Below are 25,995 nucleotides of genomic sequence, written 5' to 3'. Positions count from 1 at the left end.
TACAGAAAACCACCAAATGTAAAAGCAAACAATAATAGAGGAAGGAAGAGGCCAGTCATAGTGACTCACACCTGCAATCCCAGCACTTTGAGAGGCTGAGGAAGATGGATCACTTAAGCCCAGGATTTCGAGGCCAGCCTGGGCAACACGGCGAGACCTAATCTCTACAAAAAAATTAAAAATTAGCTGGGTGTGGTAGTGTACATCTATAGTCCCAGCACTCAGAGGGCTGAGGCAGGAGGATTGTTTGAGTCTGGGAGGAGAAACTCGGGGTGAGCCAAGACCACACCATTGTACTCCAGCCTGGGTTAGAGAGTGAGACTCTTTCTCAAAAAAATATAAAAATAAAAAGAGAGGAAGGAATAAAGCATATACAAAACAATCAGAAAACAATGAACAAGATGACAGGAGTAAGTCCTCTTCTATCAATAACAACCTTGAATGTAAATCATTCAAATTCCCTAATTAAAAGATATAGATTGGGCTGGGTGCAGTGGCTCAAGCCTGTAATCCCAGCACTTTGGGAGGCTGAGGCAGGTGGATTGCATGAGGCCAGGAGTTCAAGACCAGCCTGAGCAACATTGTGAAATGTTGTCTCTACAAAAAATACAAAAATTAACCAGGCGTGGGGAAACACACTTGCAGTCCCAGATATTCAGGAGGCTGAGGTGAGAGAATTGCTTGAGCCTGGAAGGTCAAGGCTGCAGTGAGCTGTGATTGTACCACTGCATTCTAGCCCAGTTGGCAGAGTGAGACCCTATCTCAAAAAAAATTTTTTTAATAAAAAATAAAGATATAGACTGGCTGGATAGATTTTAAAAACTCAGCCATATGCTACCTATAAGAAACTCACTTCATCTGTACAGATAGACTTAAAGTGAAGAAATGGGAAAAATTATTCCATGCAAACAGAAACCAAAAGCATGCAAGGGTAGGCATACTTATATATCAGACAAAATAGATTTTAAGTAAAAAAAAAAAAACATAAAAAGAGACAATCAAGGTCATTAATAACAAAGTGATTGATACAGCAACAAGATATAACAACTGTAAATATATATGCACCCAACACCAGAGTACCTGGATAGATAAAGCAAATATTATTAGATCCAAATAGAGAAACAGATCCCAACACAATAGCTGTTGGGGACTCCAGTACCCCCCTCTCAGCATTGGACAGATTATCTAGAAAACAAAGAACATTGGACTTAATTTAAATTATAGGCCAAATGGGCCTAACAGACATTTACAGAGCAGTTCATCTAATACCTGCAGAATATATATTCTTCTCATTAGTACATGGTACATTCTCCAAGACAGACCATATATTAGGCTACCAAACAAGTCAACACATTTTTTAAAAATTGAAATCATATCAAATGTCTTATCAGGCCACAATGGAATAAAACTAGAAATAAATAACAAGAGGAACATTAGAAATTATAAAAATACATAGAAATTAAATCACATGCTCCTAAATGACCAATGGGTCAATGAATAAATTAGGACAAATAAAAAAATTCTTTATATAAATGAAAGTGAGGAGAAACGATCCAAGATGGCCGATTGCTAACATCCCAGGATTGCAGCTCTCAGGGAAGGCGCAGAGAACTAGAGGACGCCACACTTTCAGACAAATTCTGGTCGCTCACGGAGCAAGAGATCCCCCAGTGGAGGAAACACACGGGTGGCCAGCGCGACTCTCGTGGCAGGTGCAGCGGTTCCGCCGGCACCTTGGCGCGGCAGCTCTCGGAGAAAAGTAAACAGGTTCGGAGGACCCGCACGGGTCCCCAGCAGGACACCAGAGCCCGGCGCAGCCGCTGCGACGGCACCTCGGCGTGGGAGCGCTCAGCGCACAGTAAACAGGACCGGTTTCCCTTCTGACCGAGGTTTGGAGCCCCGGAAAGGCAGAGTCGCCTACTACGGACACAAGAAGGAAGCCCGACAGGAGAATCCTGGGCAGAAAAGCACCATCAGTTTTAACGCCGCTGCTCTGGCCCTGGGAACTAACAACCTGGACGTCCACTCAAGAGTCCTAATCTGAAAGTTGGTAAATTCAAAGACGGCAGGAGGATAAATTTACAATGACGGGAAGAAACCAGCGTAAAAAAGCTGAGAATACTCAAAGTCAGAACGCCTCTCCCTCTAAAGATGATCACAGTTCCACATCAACAATAGAACAAGGCTTGATGGAGAACGAGCGCCTCCTGATGACAGAATCACTCTTCAAGGAATGGATAATAACAAACTTCGGTGAGTTAAAAGAACATGTTGTAGCCCAACGTAAAGAAACTAGGAACTTTGACAAAAGGCTTGATGAAATCCTATTGAGAATAGACAACTTAGAGAGGAGTATGAGTGAATTAATGGAACTGAAGAATACAATACAGGAACTCCGAGAAGTATGCACAGGTTTAAACACTCGAATTGTTCAAGCAGAAGAAGGGATATCAGAGGTCAAAGTCCAACTTAATGAAATAAAACGTGAAGAAAAGATTAGAGAAAAAAGGATAAAAAGGAATGAGCAAAGTCTCCAAGAAATGTGGGACTATGTGAAAAGACCAAATTTACGTTTGATAGGTGTACCTGAATGCGACGGAGAGAATGAATCCAAGCTGGAAAATACCCTTCAGGATATTATTCAGGAAAATTTTCCTAAACTAGCAAAGCAGGTCAAAATTCAACCCCAGGTAATACAGAGAACACCACAAAGATATTCCTCAAGAAGAGCAACCGTAAGGCACATAATCGTTAGATTCACCAGGGTTGAAACGAAGGAGAAAATACTAAGGGCAGCCAGAGAGAAAGGTCATGTTACCCACAAAGGCAAGCTTATCAGACTTACAGCAGATCTCTCAGCAGAAACTCTACAAGCCAAAAGAGAGTGGGGGCCAATATTCAACATCCTCAAAGAACAGAACCTTCAGCCCAGAATTTCATATCCAGCCAAACTAAGCTTCACAACTGAAGGAAAAATAAAATCTTTTATGAACAAGCAAGAACTCAGAGATTTTATTACCACCAGGCCTGCTTTACAAGAGCTTCTGAAAGAAGCATTACACACAGAAAGAAACAACCAGTATTAGCCTTTCTAAAAATACACCAAAAAGTAAAGAGCACCAACATAAAGAAGAATTTACACGAATGAATGGATAAAACAGCCAGTCAACATCAAATGACAGTAACCCTAAATTTAAATTGACTAAATCCCCCAATCAAAAGATACAGCCAAAACCCAATGGCATGTTACATCCAGACCTGTTTCATATGCAAGGATACACAAAGACTCAAAACAAAGGGATGGAGAAAGATTTACCAACCAAATGGAGAGCAAAAATAAATAATAAATAAATAAAAAGCAGGAGTTGCAATTCTCGTATTGGATAAAATAGATTTTAAAGCAACAAAGATATAGTGGTAAAAGGATCAATGCAACAACAAGAGCTAACGATCCTAACACCCAGATACGAGACTTAGATTCAATGAGACAGAAAATTAATAAGGATATCAAGGACTCAAACTCAGATCCGGAACAAGTAAACTTAATAAATATTTATAGAGCTCTCCACTTCAAATACACAAAATATACATTCTTGTCAATACCACATCACACCTACCCATAAGTTTAAATGAAACATTGATTGGCCATTATTAATACTCAATTTTTTTCAAAATAAAGCAATATTTCCATTTACTCTCCCTCTTTCTCTTCCTCTTTCTTCCTCTCCTTTACTTGTTTTTTTTTCTTTCCTTCTCTCAAAAAAAAAGAAATTAACTTGTAAACCTCTAGATCCAGGTCGGCAATGTCTCTCTCATTGCTTGATTTCCTTCCTTCCCTTCCCTCCCTCCCTCCCTCCCTCCCCACTTCCTCCCTTCCTTCCTTCCTTCCTTCATCCCTTCCTTCCTCCCTACCGTCCTTCTTCCCTCCCTCCCCGCTTCCTCCCTTCCTTCCTTCCTTCCTTCATCCCTTCCTTCCTCCCTACCATCCTTCTTCCCTCCCTTCCTGCCTTCCTCCCCCCCCCAAAAAAAAATAAATGAAAGTGAAAACGCAACATACTAAAACCTATGAGAGACAGCAAAAGCAATATTAATAATAGCAGACATAGCAATAAATTATAGAATGAGGAAATTTTATAGCAATAAAGGCCTACATCAAAAAAGTGGTATGATTTTAAATAAACAACCTAACCATGCTGTTAACAGTGGAGGGTGTCCAGGCTCTTGGCATCCTGAACAAAGAACTGGACAAAATGCACAAACAAAGAAAGGAAAGAAAGGATTTTATTGAAAATGAAAGTACACTCCACAGTGTGGGAGCAGGCCTGAGAATTGAGGCTCAGAAGTCCCATTGCAGAGTTTTGGGGAGTTTAAATATGCCATAGAGGATTTCACTGGTTACTTCGGGTACACCCTATGTAAATGAAGAGGATGAAGTAGAGCTACAGTCATTTAAGGTGTACACCCTATGGAGAAGATATTTCTTGTTATAGCTGCAGTGTGAATCGCCTTTATGTTCCCTGCCTCCAGACTCTATTTTCCTGCCTCACCTCCCTGCTGGAAGATGTGATCTCCATAAATCTTTATGGGAGTTAGAGGGACTGATGGTTTTTTTTTTCCGTAAATGCTTCATCCTCACTTGAGCCATAGTCCCTACCCATTGCGTATCATGGAACTCTCACACTATTCTGTCTAGTGAAGACGGGGTAGCTTCTTGATGCCCAGGGCTGGTGTGAACTTGGGAAAGTTTCCTTCTTCATATCAAGGAACCTTCATATCAAGGTTCCTTCTTCTTCTTGGGAGAAATTTCCCCGGTTAGCTTTACCTCAAGGCTTCCACTGAGTGCACAGTTCCAAAAGTGTGGAGGGACCATTCTCACTTGCAAGACCATGAACTCAAAGCTCAAGGTCCCAAGTTTTGTTATAGTGCGGATGGCAAGGACAGATTTTCTCCAATGTTCTCATAAAAAGCTTTTTTTACCTAGTGAAAATACACTGTAGCATAATAATCTACTGTTACATTAGCCATCGTGCATGGGAAAGCTTTTATACAATCAGAAAACTGGCATGGAAAATAACAGTTGAATGAAATCCCCTTATAAAATGTGTAAATGGCCCACCAGGTGACCAAATGTACCTGAAACTTGTCTTCCCAGGAATATGAAACCAAACGTTGGTTATAAACTATTTTAAACAATTTCAGTATCAGCTGGTTTAACACGAAAGTATTAACAAAGTATTTTCCTGGTATTTAATTAATTTTTGTTTTACTTGGGTTAGTAGCCTTATGCAAGGAAATGTTATTTCTGTGGTTTACAATAACTTAAAATAATAACAATAATTATAATTGATAGCATATGCTATTTTAGAAATCTCATACAACTTTAGGACATATATCAGTATTATTTCACTACAATATAACCTAAAGAAGATTGAACATGATTTTGGCAGTCCCATCTACCTAAACATGTCAAATAATCCTGCTTACCTTCTTTCTGGATACTTTCAGGGGCCCTCTGATCTATTCAGAAAGCCAGGCATTAGGAAAGACAATTTTGAAACTGAAGTTTAATTTTGGAATTCCAAATTACCATAAATTATTTATTTTGCCAAAATGACTCAGATATTAAAAAAAAAAATTTTTATAACCTTTTACAAAAAAACCCACATTCTACTATTCTTACACACCTTGCATGTAAAACTGTTTCTAGTAGTCTTAATTGCATGTTATAACAGCAAATATTAACGTAAAACCTGGTAAGTTATACTCTGATAAGGTTTGATTATTTCCAGCACAGCCAGGGGCGTGGCCAACCCCACATGGCCCTAGGCCTTATCTAGCTGGAAAGCAGGCAAGCTGAACAATTTTCAAAAGCCCAAGAAACAGCTTATGATCTTAAAGCATTTAGCAAACCTGATATTTGAACATAATTTAGACCACATGTTTACATTTTGAAGACAACTGTATTTTACCAATAATCTTGAAAACCGTCTTTACTTCCCAGAGACTGCTAAAGTCATGTAAACTAAAAGGCATTATTCTTTCTACTTTTCTGACAAAATATTTGATTTCAGCTCTTATTATTATTAAACCAATTTAAAACTTTACAGAAGAGATAAACAGTGGCTTTTACTTTATATTTAACCAGTTTGCACAGGGAGAAAGAGACCAGAGACTGATCCTCAGCCTTTCGCCAGCATGCCAGGTTTCTGTGTTCTCTCTCTCTGAGCAGCCCTAGCAATCCTGCTTGACTATATGAAAATAAACACATTGCCGTGAATTAAGAATATTCACAAATAGTTAACAAATTTTGGAGAAACTAGGCAGATAAATATGAAGGAAATAGGAAGGAAGGAGAGAGAGGAAGAAAGGGAAAGAGAGGAAGGAAGGAAGGAAGGAAGGAAGGAAGGAAGGAAGGAAGGAAGGAAGGAAGGAAGGAAGGAAGGAAGGAAGGGGGAGAAAGAGAGAGGGGAGAGAGGGAGGGAAGGAAGGAAGGGAGGGAGGGAAGGAGGGAGAGAGGGAGGGAAAGAAAGAAAGGAAAGGAAAGGAAAGGAAAGGAAAGGAAAGGAAAGGAAAGGAAAGGAAAGGGAAGGGAAGGAAAGGGGAAAGGGGAAAGGGAAAGGAAAAGGAAGAGGAAGAAAAACTGGCTGGTCATGGTGATGGCTTATACCTGTAATCTTAGCACTTTAGGAAGCCAAGATGGGCAGATCACTTGAAGCTAGGAGTTCGAGGCGAGTCTGGTCAACATGGTGAAACCCCATCTCTATTAAAAACAAAAACAAAAATCCCTAGGAATACATTTTATCAAGGAGGTTAAAGGCCTATAGGATAAAAACTACAAAACACTGGCCAGTGTGGTGGCTCATGCCTGTAATCCCAGCATATTTGGAGGCTGAGGCAGGCAGATCACTAGGTCAGGAGATTGAGACCATCCTGGCTAACACAGTAAAACCCCGTCTCTACTAAAAATACAAAGAAAATTAGCTGGGTGTAGTGGTGGGCACCTGTAGTCTCAGCTACTTGGGAGGCTGAGGCAGGAGAATTGCTCGAATCCAGGAGGTGGAGGCTGCAGTGAGCCAAGATCGTGCCACTGCACTCCAGCCTAGGTGACAAGCAAGACACCATCTCAAAAAACAAAACAACTACAAAACACTGATGAAAAAATTTAAGGGGACATAAATAAGTGGAAAGACATCCTATGTTCACAGATTAGAAGAATCAATTTGTTAAAATGACCATACTATCATAAACAATCTAAAGATTCAATAAAATTAATATTAAAACACAGTAACATTCTTCATAGATTTTTTAAAATTCTAAAATTCATATAGAATCACAAAAGACCCAGAATAGCCAAAGCAACATTTAGCAAAAATAACAAAGCTAGAGGCATTATGCTACTCGACTTCAAAATATATCACAAAGCTATTGTTATTGCCTGTATGTTCCCTCCAAAACTCATGTTGAAATTTAATCCTCAATGTGTCAATATTGAGAGATGGGGCCTTTAAGAAATGATTGAATCATGAGAGCTCTGTCTTCTTGAATAAGTTAACCCATTCATGGGTTAGTAGATTCAAGGGTTATGGATTAATGAGTTATGATGAGAGTGGAACTGGTAGCTTTATAGGAAGAAGAGAGACCCAAGCTAGCATGTTTACACATTCAGCCCTCTCTCCATGTGACACCTATGCTACCTATGGACACTTCAGAGTCCCCACCAGCAAGAAGGCTCTCACCAGACATGTCCCCTCAGCCTTGGACTTCCAAGCCTTCATAACAGTTAGAAATGAACTCCTTTTCTTTATAAATTATTCAGTTTCAGGCACTCTGTTATAAGCAATGTAAAGGACTAAGGCAGTTATAGTAATCAGAAAGGTATGGTATTGGTATAAAAACAAACACATAGACAAATAGAACACAATAGAGAACCCAGAAATAAATCCACATATTTATAGCCAATTGACTTTTGACAAAAACGTCAAGAGCAGACACTGGGGAAAGGACACTCTCTTCCATAAAGGGCGGTGAAAAAAACTGGATATCTATAAACCGAAGAATGAAACTAGACCCTTATCTCACCGCATATACAAAAATCAACTCAAAATGGATTAAAGATTTAAACATAAACCTAAAACTATAAAACTACTTGAAGAAAGCAGGTGAAGTGCTTCAGGACATTAGTCTAGGCAAGGACATAATAACAAAGACTTCAAAAACACAGGTAACACAAATAGACAAATGGGAATTTTTTTTTTTTTTTTTGAGATGGAGTCTCACTCTTGTCACCCAGGCTGGAGTGCAGTGGCATGATTTCAGCTCACTGCAACCTCCGCCTTTCAGGTTCATGGGATTCTTGTGCCTCAGCCACCCGGTAGCTGGGATTACAGGCATGTGCCACCACTCCTGGCTAATTTTTTACTTTTAGTAGAGATGAGGTTTTGCCATGTTGGTCAGGCTGGTCCCAAACTCCTGTCTTCAGGTGGTCCATCTGCCTCTGCCTCCCAAAGTGCTGGGATTACAAGCGTGAGTCACCATGCCCAGCCAAATGAGAGTATATTAAACTAAAAAGCTTCTGTATAGCAAAAGGAACAACCAACAGGGTGAAGACAGAATGCTAACTGTTCATCCAACAACTAATTAATATCTAGAATATACAAGGAACTCAACAGCAAAACAAAAAAACCCAAATAATCCAATGAAAAATGGGCAAGTGAGCTCAATAGACATTTCTCAAACAAAGACATACAAATGGCCAATAGGTGTATGAAAAAATGTTCACCATCACTAATCATCAGGGGATTGCAAACTAACACCACAATGGGGTCTCATCTTACCCCAGTTAGAATGGCTACATCCAAAAGACAAAACATAAATGCTGACAAGAACGTGGAGAAAAGAGAATGCTTACCAGAATATTGGTGGGAAGATAAATTATTGTGGGCATTATAGAAAACAGTGTGGAATTTTTCAGAAAACCAAAAATAGAATATGTGATCCAGCAATCCCACTACTGAGTACTTAGCCAAAAGAAAGAACATCGGTATATTAAAGGAATACCTGCATTCCCACATTTCCTGCAGCGCTATTCCCAATCGCTAAGATATGAAATCAACACAAATGTCTAACAACAGATGAATGAGTTAAGAAAGATGATAGATAAATAAAGAGAGAGAGAGAGAGAGAGAGAGAGAGGTGTGTGTGTGTGTATGTGTCCGTGTGTGTCTGTGTGATGGGATACTATTCAACCATAAAAAAAAAAAGAATGAAATCTTGTCATTCATAGAAACATGGAAGAGCATAGAAGACATTAAATTAAAGCAAAATAAAAAGACATTGTGTTAAAGCAAAATTATTGTGGCACAAGAATATCACACGTCCTCACTCATATGTGGGAGCTCATGAAAGCAGAGGGTAGAACTGTGGGTACTATTGAAGCTAGGAAAAGTAGGGGGCCAGGAGGATGGGGAGAGGCTGATTAAGGAATACAAAATTTCAGCTAGATGGGAGGAACGAGTTCTGGTGTTCCGGAGCACTATCGGGTAAATATGGATAGATAATTTGTTGAATAATTTTAAAAAGTTAGAAGAGAATATTTTGAATGTTTGCAACACAAATGATAAATGTTTGAGATGATATTCTAATGACCCTATTTTGATCACTGCACACATATACATGTACCAAAATATCATTCTGTATCCCATAAATATGTACAATTATAGTGTGTCAACTAAAAATAAAAGGGAAAAATGAAGAAAAATGAACCTAATTGAAAACCAGATCCACGTGTATGCAGAAGACGGCAGTTGGATGGCACAGTGATGTAGAGGGCAAAATGCTCATCTAAACTGGAAGTAATAATGTTGGATATAAATTGTCAAGAACAGGAAAATCTACCAATTATTTTAAAATTGAGGAATGAATCCAGAAGAAATCTCTAGAAGAATTTACAGTAGCTGTTATTAAGAAGTGAAAAATGACAGGGATAGGGCTTTTATGAAATATTATAAGCACTATGTAACTTCTAACTATATGCACATAGCATAATAGTTTTCTATTGTTATATCATAAGTTGCCACAAATTCAGCCACCTAAAGCAGCATGCATTTATTTATCTCACAGTTTCTTTGGGTGAGGAATCTGAGCACGGCCTAACTGGGTCCTCTGCTCAGGGTGTCACAAGGTGGGGCATCAAGATGTCACCTGAGGTTGGTCTCATTGGAGGCTGGGGGACCTCTTGCGAGCTCATATGGCTGCTGCCAGAATTCCGTTCCTGGCAACTGTAGGACTGAGGCCCTTGGTCCTAGAGGCCACCTTGCAGATCCTCTAGCCCTCCTCAGGGACAGCTCCCAGGGAGCAGCTTGCTTCTCCAAGGCCAGCAGGAGCCTTTCATTCCCACCTGCCATGACAGTCTAACATAGCACAGTGGAATCATGTGAGTGGCATCTGCATTAACCATGCCTTTATTTTCTGTCTTCTGATGCTTTGACATCTGGGATTTTGCTCAACCTGAGTCACTGCCCCTCCCAGAGTGACCAGATTCAAGAGACAATAAACAAATGCACCCCAGGGGCCAGGCATGGTGGCTCACGCCTGTAATCCCAGCACTTTGGGAGGCTGAGGTGGGTGGATCACGAGGTCAACAGATCGAGACCATCCTGGTCAACATGGTGAAACCCAGTCTCTACTAAAAATACAAAAAAATTAGCTGGGCATGGTGGTGCCTGTAATCCCAGCTACTCAGGAGGCTGAGGCAGGAGAATTGCCTGAACCCAGGAGGTGGAGGTTGCGGTGAGCCGAGATGGCGCCATTGCACTCCAGCCTGGGTAACAAGAGCGAAACTCCGTCTCAAAAAACAAAACAAAAAAAAAATGCACCCCAGAGTGCAACTTTCTGATGTAAACTAACTCATCCAGAGCCAATACCTGCAACCACCTTCTTTACCAGGCTCTTGCACCCTAGGCAACTATCTACCTGCCCAAGTCATCCTGGAGCCAGGTACCAGACAACCTGGAACAACCCCTGTGCCCACAGCCTGCTAATTATTCCAACTAGCCAGTCTTCAGCCTGCTGTCCCTGCTGTGCCCACTTCTTCCCACAGAAACCACAATATCAAGGTTCTTGTCACCATCCCCCCAACCCTGCCTCCTAACCCACCCTGGTGCTTACCCTTGTGGCCCCACATGGCATGCCCTGACTCCTGCTTCTAGAGGCCTGTGAGTATGAGCTTCTTGCTCATACTCATATGACAGTCATGTCCATGTCTGTGTGTCTTACATACCTGACTAAAACAACCCTTAAAACAGCTTTGCCATAATGTAAACTAAGGGACTTGTCCCATCACCAAGAACAGACACATGCTATTCATTAGAAGCAAGTCACAGGTTCTCCCTCCCCTCGGGAGGAGGGAATTACAAAGGCAGCAGTTCTTGCAGGCAGGGGATGTCTTCTACATGTGCTTTTTGGTTTCTAAAAGATAAGCCTCCCAAATCAACTGCCTATGTATGGTTTGTCTGACTACAGTGACTTGAATGAGTTTTATTGCATTGCACCAACAGTGTTAGAGGTACCAGCATTGCTCAAGCTGTCCACCAACACCTTCAGGACCTAGTCTCCACCAGTCTTTCTGTAATGCCACCTCTCGTCCTCCTCATTGGCATCTCAGGACCACAAGACAGCTAGTGTGGCCCCAAAGAGGACACATGGGAAAGGACAGTGCTCAGAGCTCCTTTTCCCCAGTCTCCAGCAAAGATCTTTCCGGAAACACCATCTCCCATTCTACAACCTGCCTCCCCGTGCTCCCTGTCACAACCAAGCCCTTTGACTGTTGCCAGTCATAGGGAGGTGGGGAAGTGAATATCTGTTTGGAAGCGGCTAGGGAAGGGCCTGGAATGCAGTGGGCCTGGCCAACCCATGGCACCAACCACAGCTAGGAGCCTCAGGCCCGAAGGATGGCAAATCCATCTGCAGGTAGATGCTAGGATGCAAAGTCTTCCGGAAGCAGCAGATATCAACACCAAGTACTCTGAATGACCCACATGTAGTTCAGTCTAATAACAACCTCAAACGATGAAATGTCATAAGCTCCCTGTTAGAGGCAGAACAGGGTGTTTTCTGATGAGCTAAAACGAAGCAGACTGCCTGGGGGGTGAGTGATTCTTCATCCATTTGATTGACAGGCTCGGAGCCAGCCCTAGCCTCTGGCCTACAGTGCTGCAACAAGACTCGGACCTCACTGGCCAGATGAGGCCAAAATAAGACCCTGAGAACAGACTGCTGCCGGACTGATACAAGCTGTTTCAGCTTGCAAGCATCTTCTCCCGCTCCTCTGGTCTGCTAGATAAGAGGTCAGGATCTGCAGAAACAACACCCTTGAAGGGAAGCACTATCGCCAAGAAGGCTCCACTCAACCAGGACCAAATCCCTTGACAGTGAGTACTCCCACACACTCCTTCCTGAAAGATCACTGTGACCAGGGTTCTCAGCAGACTCTCTTCTTCCCCACCCCTCTGCAAAGGGGCTGCGTTGGGTGGGAAGAAACAGCCTCTTTTAAGGGGACCCCAATACCAGAAGCCACCTTGGGAGATCTACACCTTCTGCCATGTGTGTGCTAGAGCAGAGGCGTTCTGTTTCAGTGGGGAGCATGGAGCCTCTCCCCAGAATATCTTTCAAAGCTGAAGGTTCCCCTTGATGCACGTCTCCTTTCATGTATGTCCCCTTCTATTCTCATGTATGCGTGTATGTGCACATATGTGTGTGTGCGTGGTACCTGGGCTACACACACACAGTGTCAGCGTGCTTTAGTGAAGCTGCACAGCGTCAGTACTAAAATATGGTATGACTTTACTTTTTTAACGTTATTGACATCGTACTGTCATAAAAATATTAACACATTTAACCCCTGCTGAGCTCCTGTGTTTGGATCTGTAGCCATGATGAGAAGCTGAAAGTAAATTTTGGAAAAGCCAATAATTAACATGTTTCACACAACATGATATAAAGCAGAAACAGAGGATGCCTTTGGAAAAAGGGTGACTACCTAACTCCAACAACAGGAACATACCAGAACCTCATCAAAGGTTTTGTAAACCCTACCCCACCTCTCCTTGGAAGTACCCGTCCCCGCCGCAGCTTCCTGCCTCTTCGCAAGGAGAATCTCTATGGACAGGAAAAGGCTGTGTTTATGGGAGAATGGGGTACACAGGAACCATCTGGAGGCCGACATGAGGTTGGAAAACACCTGAGTCCAGAAAGGATATGACAAGCTGTGGGACCAAGGCAAGGCCCCAAAGCCCTGAGTGGGACGGGGATGATCCTGACCTCACAGGGATCCTCTAGCAATTATATGAAATGCCTAGCACACGTTGAGCCACATTTTACCTACCCATTTACTTATACTCTCCGACCTGTGTTTCTTTTAAAACAAGGCTTCCCACAGCCAAGAGTAATAAGACATAGAATTGACACTTGAACTCTGCAGAAAGGTCAGTATGGGCCATACTATGCAAAGAGCACAGATCCCTTATTTGTTCATACTGCTTTGGAACTGCAGCTGTAGACATGAGCTAGCTTTCCACATCCTTCTACAGGCTGTCGCCAGACCCACCCTGGCTCAGGCTGCTGCAGGGAGGCCTTCCGTGGCTCCTGGCCTGGCTAAAAAAAGACACCCCACTGAGTTCTTTCTCATCATGCTGCTTCTCAGCCTACCCGAGATCCCCGGGAAGGGTGGTAGAAGGTGACTTAGTGGAGGGGAAGAGAAAAGACAAGAAAGGGAAAGAGAATGGAGTTTGAGTGAGAAAAGAATCTACGTTCGCCTCCTTGCTGGACCAACCCTTCTGAGGCCAAACTGGCTGTGACCCAGGGGCCTGGGGCTTGCCTTGGAGAGGCAAGAAGAATGCAAACAAGACCAACAAAGTCTTTCACAAGTCAGTAAGCAAGTCGATGCCCACTAGAATAAAAGGAGCAAATAACACAGAAAGATTTACACAAGAAGAAATATAAAATGTTAATAGACTCATGGAAAATATATAACCTCACTAATGATTAAACATGCAAAGTAAAACTTTTAAATACCATGATTTCATCATTAAGGAGGCAAAGTTATCAAGCTGGCACACACATGCTCGATACTGAAATGGGTTCAACTGCAAAAGCAGTTCCGGACAGTTCTAGACAGTTGCACCAGCATTTGACATTCATTAAACATGCACTCTGTGTCAACACTTACGGTTAAAGTCCTTCAAAGGATGAAATCATTTTGATTTCTAATAATCACACAAGTACACCACCATCATCTCCATTTTACAGACAGAGAAACTGAGGTTTAAAGATAAGTAATGTGGGCTGTACACAGTGTCTCATGCTTGTAATCCCAGAGCTTTGGGAGGCCAAGGTGGGAGGATGGCTTGAGGCCAGGAGCTCAAGACCAGCCTGGGCAACAGAGCAAGACCCTGTCTGTATAAAAAAAAATAAAAATTATCTGGGTGTGCTGGTGTCTACCTATAGTCCTAGATAGTTGGGAGGTTGAGGTAGGAAGACTGCTTGAACCCAGGAGGTTGAGGCTGCAGTGAGCTATAATTGCACTACTGTACTCCAGCCTGGGTGACAGAGTGAGATCTTGTCTCAAAAGAAAAAAAAAAGATAAATAACTTGCTCAAGGTCAGATAATTAGTAATAATAATCCTAAAACCAGAATTCAAACCCACATCTCTGACCTTGAAGCCCATATTCTTGACCACTATGTTTTCTTTCTAAAAGCCTTAAAATCCCTGTACTTGCTCTTGAAATAATCTATCCTAAGGAACTAATCAGAGATACAGCAAAGTTACATATACAAGGATGTCCTCTGTATTGCCACTTATGGAAAATTATTAATACCCCAGGTATTTAGTGGTAGAGAAATTGTAAAATAAAGAATGAACAAGGCCAGCCCCAGTGGCTCATACCTGTAATCCCAGCACTTTGGGAGGCTGAGGTGTGTGAATCACCTGAGGTCAGGAGTTCGAAACCAGCCTGACCAACATGGTGAAACCCTGTCTCTACTAAAAATACAAAATTAGCTGGGCATGGTGGCGCATGCCTATAATCCCAGCTATTTGGGAGGCTGAGGCAGAAGAATCACTTGAACCCAGGAGAAGGAGGTTGCAGTGAGTGGAGATCATGCCATTGCCCTCCAGCCAGGACAATAAGAGTGAAACTCTGTCTCAAAAAAACAAAAATGAGCAAAAGATAAAACATCATATTATGTAGTCATCAATCATATTTTTGAAAAAATTTAATGACTGTAAAATATTGATGGCATAATATTAAGCTTAAAGGGCAGGTATTGGCCAGGCGCAGTGGCTCACATCTGTAATCCCAGCAATTTGGGAGGCCAAGTTCGGCGGATCACAGGAGGTCCGCAGTTTGAGACCAGCCTGGCTGACACGGTGAAACTCTGCCTCTACTAAAAATATAAAAATTAGCACGGCATGGTGGTGCACGCCTGTGATTCCAAGTACTCAGGAGGCTGAGGCAGGAGAATCACTTAAACCTGAGAGGCAGAGGTTACAGTGAGCCAAGACTGTGACACTGCACTCCAGCCTGGGTGACAGAGTGAAACTGTCTCAAAAAAAAAAAGACAGGTGTAAAACAATACACACTCTCGTTTCTAAGAAATATATCAACACATTAATGGAAGTTATCTGGATGATAATATAGGAAAACAGGTGGATATATTCTTCCTTCTGCATTTTCCAAAGTTTGTGAAATTATTACTAACTTATGTTACTTTCATCATCAAGAAAAGCCATATATTTTATCAAAAATGCTGAAGAAGTCAGAGCAGAAGCCCCTGTCCTACAGAGAACTTGGGCCATGAGACTGATGCTGAGAAGGGGCAGGGATGACAGAGAAGGGCCTGTGCCTGGTACTGTGCCCAGGAGCCTGAGGCATCCAGAACAGTGAGTCTCTTGCTTGTTCCCATGCACATGAAACCCTACAATGTAAACTAAAGGAATTGCCTCAAGGCTCCTGCACCTGTTCCAGGGAGGAGAGGAGCCCAGGGATGGCTGTCCCTCTCCACAGGCACTGTGGGTGAAGGGACATTCCCACTAGTCTGTGGCCGGTGGCTAAGGAGAAGGAAACCAGACAGGCATGGCCTAAGTCCAAGTAAGGAGGACAAGAAGTGGGCAAGAGTGGAGTCAGCCCAGGACAGGAAGGAGGTGAGAATGAAGGACAGGGCCTGGCTGAGGCTGTTTTCTTCTTTCTCCAGCAGCCACTGCCACAGAAATGATTCCACTGTGCACACTAGTGACAACTAAGGTTAAGTCAGAGTTCATCAGCCAGCCTGGGAAACCTAGCCAAGCCTCTAAAACATGTGTTGTGAGATCAAAGGGGGCCTGACAAGTAACTTTTAACACAGTGCTTATTTATAAACAGGAGACTGCCCTTCCTTTGCTGTTCAAGGGCCCACAAAGAAAACCTAGGAAGGTCTTGCTCTAGAAGCCCTTCCCAGAACCCAGCTCCCACCCACCTCGGTTGGTTGAGGTCAGGCCATCACTAAGGTGGCAGAGAACATGGGGTAAGGATGGAAAAGCCGTGGGACAATCAAGGAATCACAACACTAGGGTCACACCTGGGGACCACACACTGCCCTGGGTCTGGACACTACAAGTGTGCCTGTCCCCAACTCTGAGTAGGCTTTTCTTTTCAAACCCCAACTCCAAGAGACCCTCTTTGTTTTCCCCTCTCCTGTTCCTTTCCATCCGCCCATTAATGGCTGGATTCTCTCATCAACTAAGCCCAAGGGAATGACCTTCATCCAGGATGGATAAACTTCCCCGGGGGTCATGTGGATGTTACAAAGGCAAAACCAGACAGTGAAGAGAGAGGAGACAGATGTAATTGGTGAATTTCTAAATGCGCTATCTTTACTTTCTTGACTTCTTTTGTATATTGGTTTTTGCTCATCAGTGCCTTTTAAATAAGTGTTACCTAGTTCTAGTAAGAAACCTGAGAAATCTCTTTCAGAAAGGTAGGGGACAAGCTGGGGACAGAGTGGGCTTTCCCACAGGGCCAGGAGAAAGAAGACCTGGTCTGAGGCAGTGGCCGAGGCTGGAATTAGCAGCCAACCCTCGGGTTCAGTGGAGGAAACGTGGAGAACATAATGGAATCTGCCCATGTGGGGAAACAATGGAAGGAGAAAACAGAGGGAAGGTGACGAAACACAGCAGGAGCCTCCCTGGTCTCACATCCTCCCTCCTACACCACTGTGTGGAGGAGGGTCTTTCATAAAACTGTGCTCACTGTGAGATGCAGAGCAAATGACACCCATAAACTCCACCTTCCATTTCTGGCAACAGGTCTACAGGAGAAAACCAGTGATTCCCCAAGAATGAAACTATTGGCAGCGACCGTGAACCCTCTGGAATCTGCACTCTGTACCAGAAATGAATCCCTGAATCAAACAACCTGGTCATCGGAGCCAGCGACTCAGCCCCCAGTAGAATCACAAGAACGGGACAGTTATATCTACATTTCCCTGCTCATTTGCATACTGGGAGTAACTGGGAACGGACTTTTGATGCTGTTTCTCATCTTCTATGTCAAGAGGAAGCCATTCACTGTCTACATCCACACCTCGCCATTGCTGACTTCATAGTCCTCCTCTGCACATCTGTCCTCCAGCTGACGATCCTGCTTAATCACTTTGACAATAACACCTTATTGACATATATCATCTTCCTGATAATTTTTGGCTACAACCCAGGTCTGCACCTCCTCACTGCCATCAGCGTGGAGCAGCATCTCTCTGTGCTTTACCCAATCTGGTACCAGTGCCGACGCCCAAAGCACCAATCTGCTGTAGCCTCTTTCTCTTCTTGTGTCTGGATTAGAAAACTTCTTCTGCCTGCATTCACCTGAGCCTAGATTCCAAAAATGTTGATACATGTAGACATTTTTGGGTATCTTGACATTCCCTATCTTTGTTCCTCTCATAGTCTTCTCCTCATTGAATGAGGCTCCTCATTCAAGTCTACTGTAACCTGAAGTCACGCCAACCTCCCAAGCGCTACAGAATCATCATAGTGACTGTGGTCTTGCTTCTTGTCTCTGCCATGCCCATAAAGGTCCTGTGCATCATAGACTTTTTTAATCCTAGTAACAAGTTGGTGTGGGAATTATAGCCTTATTTGACTATTTTGTTCACTGTCAATTGCAGTGTCAATCCCATTGTCTATTTTGTGGTAGACAGTCTCAGGAGAAAGAAAAGTAGAAAGTCCCTAAAAGAAGCACTGCAAAAGGTCCTGGAAGAAAGACCAGTGCCAGGCATGGGTAAGGACGTTACACAACTGTCTTCAGCTTCACTGGCCTTCAGCTAGGATGTCCTTGGGAGAGGACCATCTATGTCACCTCAGTGTGGGAAAAAAATAACACTTCTCTATTTTCCTTCCTGGAGGTTCATCTAAGATTAAAAAAGAAATTCCTCAATTACTCCTAGGAATTAAGAATACTAACAATACCATACAATGTCCATGTAATCTACTCTGCCATTGCTGGTTTTTTCGAGACCTGACATTTTTGAACATTTACTATACTTCAGGCACTGAGCTATGTGTTACACACATTGTCTAATTTAATCTTTTGACAACCTTATGAGCCAATATTGTTGTTGTACCATGACATGAAGGACCGAGGCTTGAAAGGCTTAGACAGAGCCAAGCTGACACCTGAGGAGTCTAACGCCCGAGCCCAAGCTTGCAACCATAATGCCAAGGACAGCCCTTGAGAGGCAGCATTGTAAACTATTTCTCATGCTGCCTTTGACACTACTCCCTACTTTTCTTTCACTTGTGTCTCCTTTTTAAATCTTGCACTATTCATCAGAGGGAAACCATTGTTCCCCCTTAGAAATAGGAATTGTTGTTGGAGCATAAGAGAGCATATTAATACTTATGGAAAGACTATAGGATATCCTACAGAGATGTCCTTATTGTATTCTTGTTAAGAACTCATTTTGGGATGGATTGGGAAATAGATGACATGTCCCAAAAATCCTTTAAGAATGTCATCCTCGGCCAGGCGTGGTGGCTCACACCTGTAATCCCAGCACTTTGGGAGGTCAAAGCAGGTCTGGACTTCAAGAACAACCTGACCAACATGGAGAAACTCTGTCTCTACTAAAAAATACAAAATTATTCGGGCATGGTGGTGCACGCCTGTAATCCTAGCTACTCTGGAGGCCGAGGCAGGAGAATCACTTGAACAGGAGAGGCAGAGGTTACGGTGAGCCAAGGTCGCACCATTGCAGTCCAGCCTGGGCAACAAGAGCAAAACTCCGTCTTGAAAAATAATATTAATAATAATGTCTTCCTCTGAGGCTAGAGGATAACTTCAGCCTGGGAGGTCGAGGCTGCCTGAGCCACGATCATGCCACTACACTACAGCTTAGGTGACAGAGTGAGACCCTGTCTAAAAACAAAAATGTCATCCTATCAGAACAACAAGGAGCTTCAAGAAGAATTATTGTAGCTTGGCTTAGACAAGGAAATTTTCACTTTTTTTCTTTCTGTTTGGTTTTCTTAATATGGAGTATGTATACATCAATGCATAAAATATAAAGCACTGATAAACATTTTCTTTGCAAAATGTATAAGAAAACAAAATTGGTAGAATGATCCAAGATGGCCGATCGCTAACATCCCGGGACTGCAGCTCTCAGGGAAGGCGCGGAGAACTAGAGGACGCCACACTTTCAGACAAAGTCTGGTCGCTCACGGAGCAGAAGATCCCCCAGTGGTGGAAACACACGGGTCGCCAGCGCGACTCTCGTGGTCGGCGCAGCGGTTCCGCCGGCACCTCGGCGCGGCAGCTCTCGGAGCAGAGTAAACGGGACCGGTTCCCCTTCTGAGCGAGGTTTGGAGCCCCGGGAAGGCAGAGTCGCCTACTACGGAAACAAGAAGGAAGCCCGACAGGAGAATCCTGGGCAGAAAAGCACCATCAGTTTTAACGCCGCTGCTCTGGCCCTGGGAACTAACAACCTGGACGTCCACTCAAGAGACCTAATCTGAAAGTTGGTAATTTCAAAGACGAGAGGAGGATAAATTTACAATGACGGGAAGAAACCAGCGTAAAAAAGCTGAGAATACTCAAAGTCAGAACGCCTCTCCCTCTAAAGATGATCACAGTTCCACATCAACAATGGAACAAGGCTTGATGGAGAACGAGCGCCTCCTGATGACAGAATCACTCTTCAAGGAATGGATAATAACAAATTTCGGTGAGTTAAAAGAACATGTTGTAGCCCAACGTAAAGAAACTAGGAACTTTGACAAAAGGCTTGATGAAATCCTATTGAGAATAGACAACTTAGAGAGGAGTATGAGTGAATTAATGGAACTGAAGAATACAATACAGGAACTCCGAGAAGTATGCACAGGTTTAAACACTCGAATTGTTCAAGCAGAAGAAGGGATATCAGAGGTCAAAGTCCAACTTAATGAAATAAAACGTGAAGAAAAGATTAGAGAAAAAAGGATAAAAAGGAATGAGCAAAGTCTCCAAGAAATGTGGGACTATGTGAAAAGACCAAATTTACGTTTGATAGGTGTACCTGAATGCAACGGAGAGAATGAATCCAAGCTGGAAAATACCCTTCAGGATATTATTCAGGAAAATTTTCCTAAACTAGCAAAGCAGGTCAACATTCGACCCCAGGTAATACAGAGAACACCACAAAGATATTCCTCAAGAAGAGCAACCCCAAGGCACATAATCGTTAGATTCACCAGGGTTGAAACGAAGGAGAGGATACTAAGGGCAGCCAGAGAGAAAGGTCGGATAACCCACAAAGGCAAGCCTATCAGACTTACAGCAGATCTCTCGGCAGAAACTCTACAGGCCAGAAGAGAGTGGGGGCCAATATTCAACATCCTCAAAGAACAGAACCTTCAGCCCAGAATTTCATATCCAGCCAAACTAAGCTTCACAACTGAAGGAAAAATAAAATCTTTTATGAACAAGCAAGAACTCAGAGATTTTATTACCACCAGGCCTGCTTTACAAGAGCTTCTGAAAGAAGCATTACACACAGAAAGAAACAACCAGTATTAGCCTTTCTAAAAATACACCAAAAACTAAAGAGCACCAACACAAAGAAGAATTTACACCAACACATGGATAAAACAGCCAGTCAACATCAAATGGCAGTAACCCTAAATTTAAATTGACTAAATTCCCAATCAAAAGACACAGCCAAAACCCAACGGCATGTTACATCCAGACCTGTTTCACATGCAAGGATACACAAAGACTCAAAACAAAGGGATGGAGAAAGATTTACCAACCAAATGGAGAGCAAAAATAAATAATAAATAAATAAAAAGCAGGAGTTGCAATTCTTGTATCGGATAAAATAGATTTTAAAGCAACAAAGATATAGTGGTAAAAGGATCAATGCAACAACAAGAGCTAACGATCCTAACACCCAGATAGGAGACTTAGATTCAATGAGACAGAAAATTAATAAGGATATCAAGGACTCGAACTCAGATCCAGAACAAGTAAACTTAATAAATATTTATAGAGCTCTCCACTTCAAATACACAAAATATACATTCCTGTCAATACCACATCACACCTACCCATTAGTTTAAATGAAACATTGATTGGCCATTATTAATACCCAATTTTTTTCAAAATAAAGCAATATTTCCATTTACTCTCCCTCTTTCTCTTCCTCTTTCTTCCTCTCCTTTACTTATTTTTTTTTTTCTTTCCTTCTCTCAAAAAAAAAGAAATCAACTTGTAAACCTCTAGATCCAGGTCGGCAATGTCTCTTTCATTGCTTGATTTCCTTTCTTCCCTTCCCTCCCTCCCTCCCTCCCTCCCCGCTTCCTCCCTTCCTTCCTTCCTTCATCCCTTCCTTCCTCCCTACCATCCTTCTTCCCTTCCTTCCTGCCTTCCTCCCCCCCCCAAAAAAAATAATAATAATATAAAAAAAAAAAAAAAAAAAAAAATTATGTACTTTTCTAGAGTATTCTGGCAAATAGCTATTACACAATCTCTCCAGCCCATCATCTATCATTCTTCAATCCATTACTGAGTAGCAGATTTTGAATGCTGCCAATTCTTTTTTGAAATGAGTGCTTGATTTCTTTTTTTTTTTTAATCACAAAGAAAACATTCTGCCACAGTCCCAAGGCACTACTGATGGACTTCACTATTTTAAGTGCCCTGAGTCCAGGGCACTTTCCAGGAATATTTATAGATTTTGCTCACCCTTCCATTTTTTTTACTAGGAATAATCTCATGATCCAACCTGATTGTCACTAAATCCTTCTTCAATTTAATTCTACTCGGCTGGATGCAGTGGCTCATGACTGTAATACCAGGACTTTGGCAGGCTGAGGCAGGTGGATCATCTGAGGTCGGAAGTTCAAGACCAGCCTGGCCAACATGGTGAAACCCTGTCTCTACTAAAATTATCCAAAAAAACCCCTAAAAATTAGTGGGACGTGGTGGTGTGCACCTGTAATCCTAGCTACTAGGGAGGCTGAGGCATGAGAACATCTTGAACCCGGAAGGCAGAGGCTGCAGTGAGCTGAGATCACACCACTGCACTCCAGCCTGGGTAACAGGTGAGACTCCATCTCAATAATAATAATAATAATAAAACACTAGGGACTCTCCAAATGTATATTTTAATCTCTGTATTAGTAATTGCTTATTTAAATAGCAGCTTCCATCCATAAAATATCTTTATTCCTTCTAGAAAATAATGATGGCAAACACTATTATTATTGTTACATTTATATTTTTACTTATTCAACAAATATGTGTCAAGTACCTACTGTGAGAGGCATGGCTCAGGACTCTGGGAAGATACCTAATAGCTTTGCAGGAGTCTAGGTCCCCTAGGGCCAAGGCCATGTCTTATTCATCTTTGTATTTCCAGCACCAAGTAGTTTTGGGCACCTCAGAGGCATTCAATAAATGTTATCTTATAACTCTTGCCTTTTTAAAAATTTTTATTTTTAATTGACAAATAATAATTGTAGGCTGGGTACAGTGTTGACACCTGTAATGCCACTTATTTAAGAGGCTGAGGCAGTTGCATTGCTTGAGCCCAGGAGTTTGTGACTAGCCTGTGTCTACTAAAAATCTAAAAATTAACTGGGCACGGTAGCACTAGCCTGTAGTCCCAGCTACTCGGGAGGCTGAAGTGAGAGGATTCAGTGAGTCTGGGAGGTTGAGGCTGCAGTGAGCCATGATGGTGCCACTGAACTCCAGCCTGGGTGGCAGAGTGAAACCCTGTCTCAAAAATAAATAAATAAATAATCATATACATCTGTGGAGTATGATGTGATGTTTTGGTACATGTATATACTGTGAAATTATATCAAGCTAATTAACATATCCATCACCTTACCTACTTATAATTTTTTATACTGAGAATGTTTAAAATCTATTGACAATTTTGGCATACAGAATACATTGTTATTGACTGGTCACCATGCTGTGTAATAGACTGAAAAGTTATGTCTCCTGTCTAACTGAAACTTTGTACTGTTTGACAGGGGGTCTCCCTATCCCCTCACCCCCTGCCCAACCCCTGGTAATTACCATTCTACTCTCAGCTTCTGTAAGTTTGGGATTATTAGATTCCACATGTAAGAATTTTGTAATTCCTGCCTTGTATTAGTTTGTTTTCATGCTGCTGATAAAACATCCTTGAGACTCGGCAATTTTCAAAAAAAAAAAAAAAAAAAAAGAGGTTTAATTGGACTTATAGTTCCATGTGGCTGGGGAAGCCTCACAATCACAGCAAAAGGCAAAGAGGAGCAAGTTCTGTCTTTCATGGATGGCACCAGGCAAAGAGAATGAGGAAGATGCAAAAGCAAAAACCCCTGCTAAAACCATCAGATCTCATGAGACTTATTCACTACCACGAGTACAGCATGGGAAACCACCCCTATGGTCCAGTTATCTCCCATCAGGTCCTTCCCACAACATGTGGGGATTATGAGGGTACAATTAAAGATGAGATTTCAGTGGGGACACAGAGCCAAACCATATCATTTCACCCCTGGTCCCTGCCAAATCTCATCTTCTCACATTTGAAAACCAATCATGCCTTCCCAACAGTCCCCCAGAGTCTTGACTCATTTCAGCATTAACACAAAAGTCCACAGTCCAAAGTCTCATCTGAGACAAGCCCCTTCTGCCTATTAGCCTGTAAAATCGAAAGCAAGCTAATTACTTCCTAGATACAATGAGGGTATAGACATTGGGTAAATACAACTGTTCCAAATGGGAGAAATTGGCCAAAATGAAGGAACTAGAGGCCCCTTGCAAGTCCGAAATCCAGTGGGGCCGTCAAATCTTAAAGCTCCAAGATGACCTCCTTTGACTCCATGTCTCACATCTAGGTCATGCTGATGCAAAAGGTAGGTTACCATGGTCTTGGGCAGCTCTGCCCCTGTGGCTTTACATGATACAGCCTCCTTCCCAGTTGCTTCCAAAGACTGGCGTTAAGTGTCTGAGGCTCTTCCAGGTGCACAGTACAATCTGTTGGTGGATCTACCATTCTGGGGTCTGGAGGACAATGGCCCTCTTTTCATAGCTCCACTAGGCAGTGCCCCAGTAGGGACTCTGTGTGGGGGCTCTGACCCCACATTTCCCATCCACACTGCCCTAGCAGAGGTTCTCCATGAGAGCCCCACCCCTGCAGCAAACTTCGCCTGGGCATCCAGGTGTTTCCATACATCTGAAATTTAGGCAGAGGTTCCCAAACCCCCAGTTCTTGACTCCTGTGTACTTGCAGGTGCAACACCACATGGAAGTGGCCACAGCTTGGGCCTTGCACCCTCTGACGCCATGGCCCGAGCTCTACACTGGCTTTTTAAAGCCACACCTGGAGTGGCTGGGACACAGGGCACAAAGTCCCTAGGCTGCACACAGACAGCATGGGGACCCTGGGCCCAGCCCACAAAACCACTTTTTCCTCCTAAGCCTCTGGGCCTGTGATGAGAGGGGCTACCATGAAGACCTCTGACATGCCCTAGAAACATTTTCCCCATTGTCTTGGAGATTAATGTTAGGCTTCTCATTACTTGTGCAAATTTCTGCAGCTGGCTTGAATTTCACCTCAGAAAATAGAATTTGCTTTTCTATCACAGTCAGGATGCAAATTTTCCAAACTTTTATGCTATTCCCCTTTTAAAAATGAATGCCTTTAACAGCACCCAAGTCACCTGTTTAATGCTTTGCTGCTTAGAAATTTTTTCTGCCAGATACCCTAAATCATCTCTCTCAAGTTCAAAATTCCACAAATCTCTAGGGCAGGGGCAAAATGCTGCCAGTCTCTTTACTAAAACATAACCAGAGTCACCTTTACTCCAGTTCCCAACAAGTTCCTCATCTCCATCTGAGACCATCTCAGCCTGGATCTTTTCATATCACTATCAGCATTTCTATAAAAGACATTCAACAAGTCTCTAGGAAGCTCCAAACTTTTCTACAACTTCCTGTCTTCTTCTGAGCCCTCCAAACTGTTCCAATCCCTGCCTGTTACCCAGTTCCAAAGTTGCTTCCATATTTACAGATATCTTTTCAGCAATGCCCCACTCTACTGGTACCAATTTATTGTATTGGTCCATTTTCATGCTGCTGATAAAGACATATCTGAGACTGGGCAATTTACCAAAGAAAGAGGTTTAATTGGACTTAACAGTTCCACATGGCTGGGGAAGCCTCACAATCATGGCCGAAGGCAAGGAGGAGCAAGTTACATCTTACAGAGATGGCAGCAGGCAAAGAGAGAATGAGGAAGATATAAAGTGGAAACCCCTGTTAAAAACATCAGATCTTATCAGACTTATTCACTGCCATGAGAACAGTATGGAGGAACCACCCCCATTATTCAATTATCTCCCATGGGGTCCCTTCCACAACACAGGGGAATTATGGGAGTACAATTCAAGATGAGATTTGGGTGGGGACACAGAGCCAAACCAT

Source organism: Callithrix jacchus, chromosome 4, assembly GCF_049354715.1.
Source record: "Callithrix jacchus isolate 240 chromosome 4, calJac240_pri, whole genome shotgun sequence".
Taxonomy (NCBI): Eukaryota; Metazoa; Chordata; class Mammalia; order Primates; family Cebidae; genus Callithrix; species Callithrix jacchus.
Note: the sequence above shows the minus strand (reverse complement) of the source record.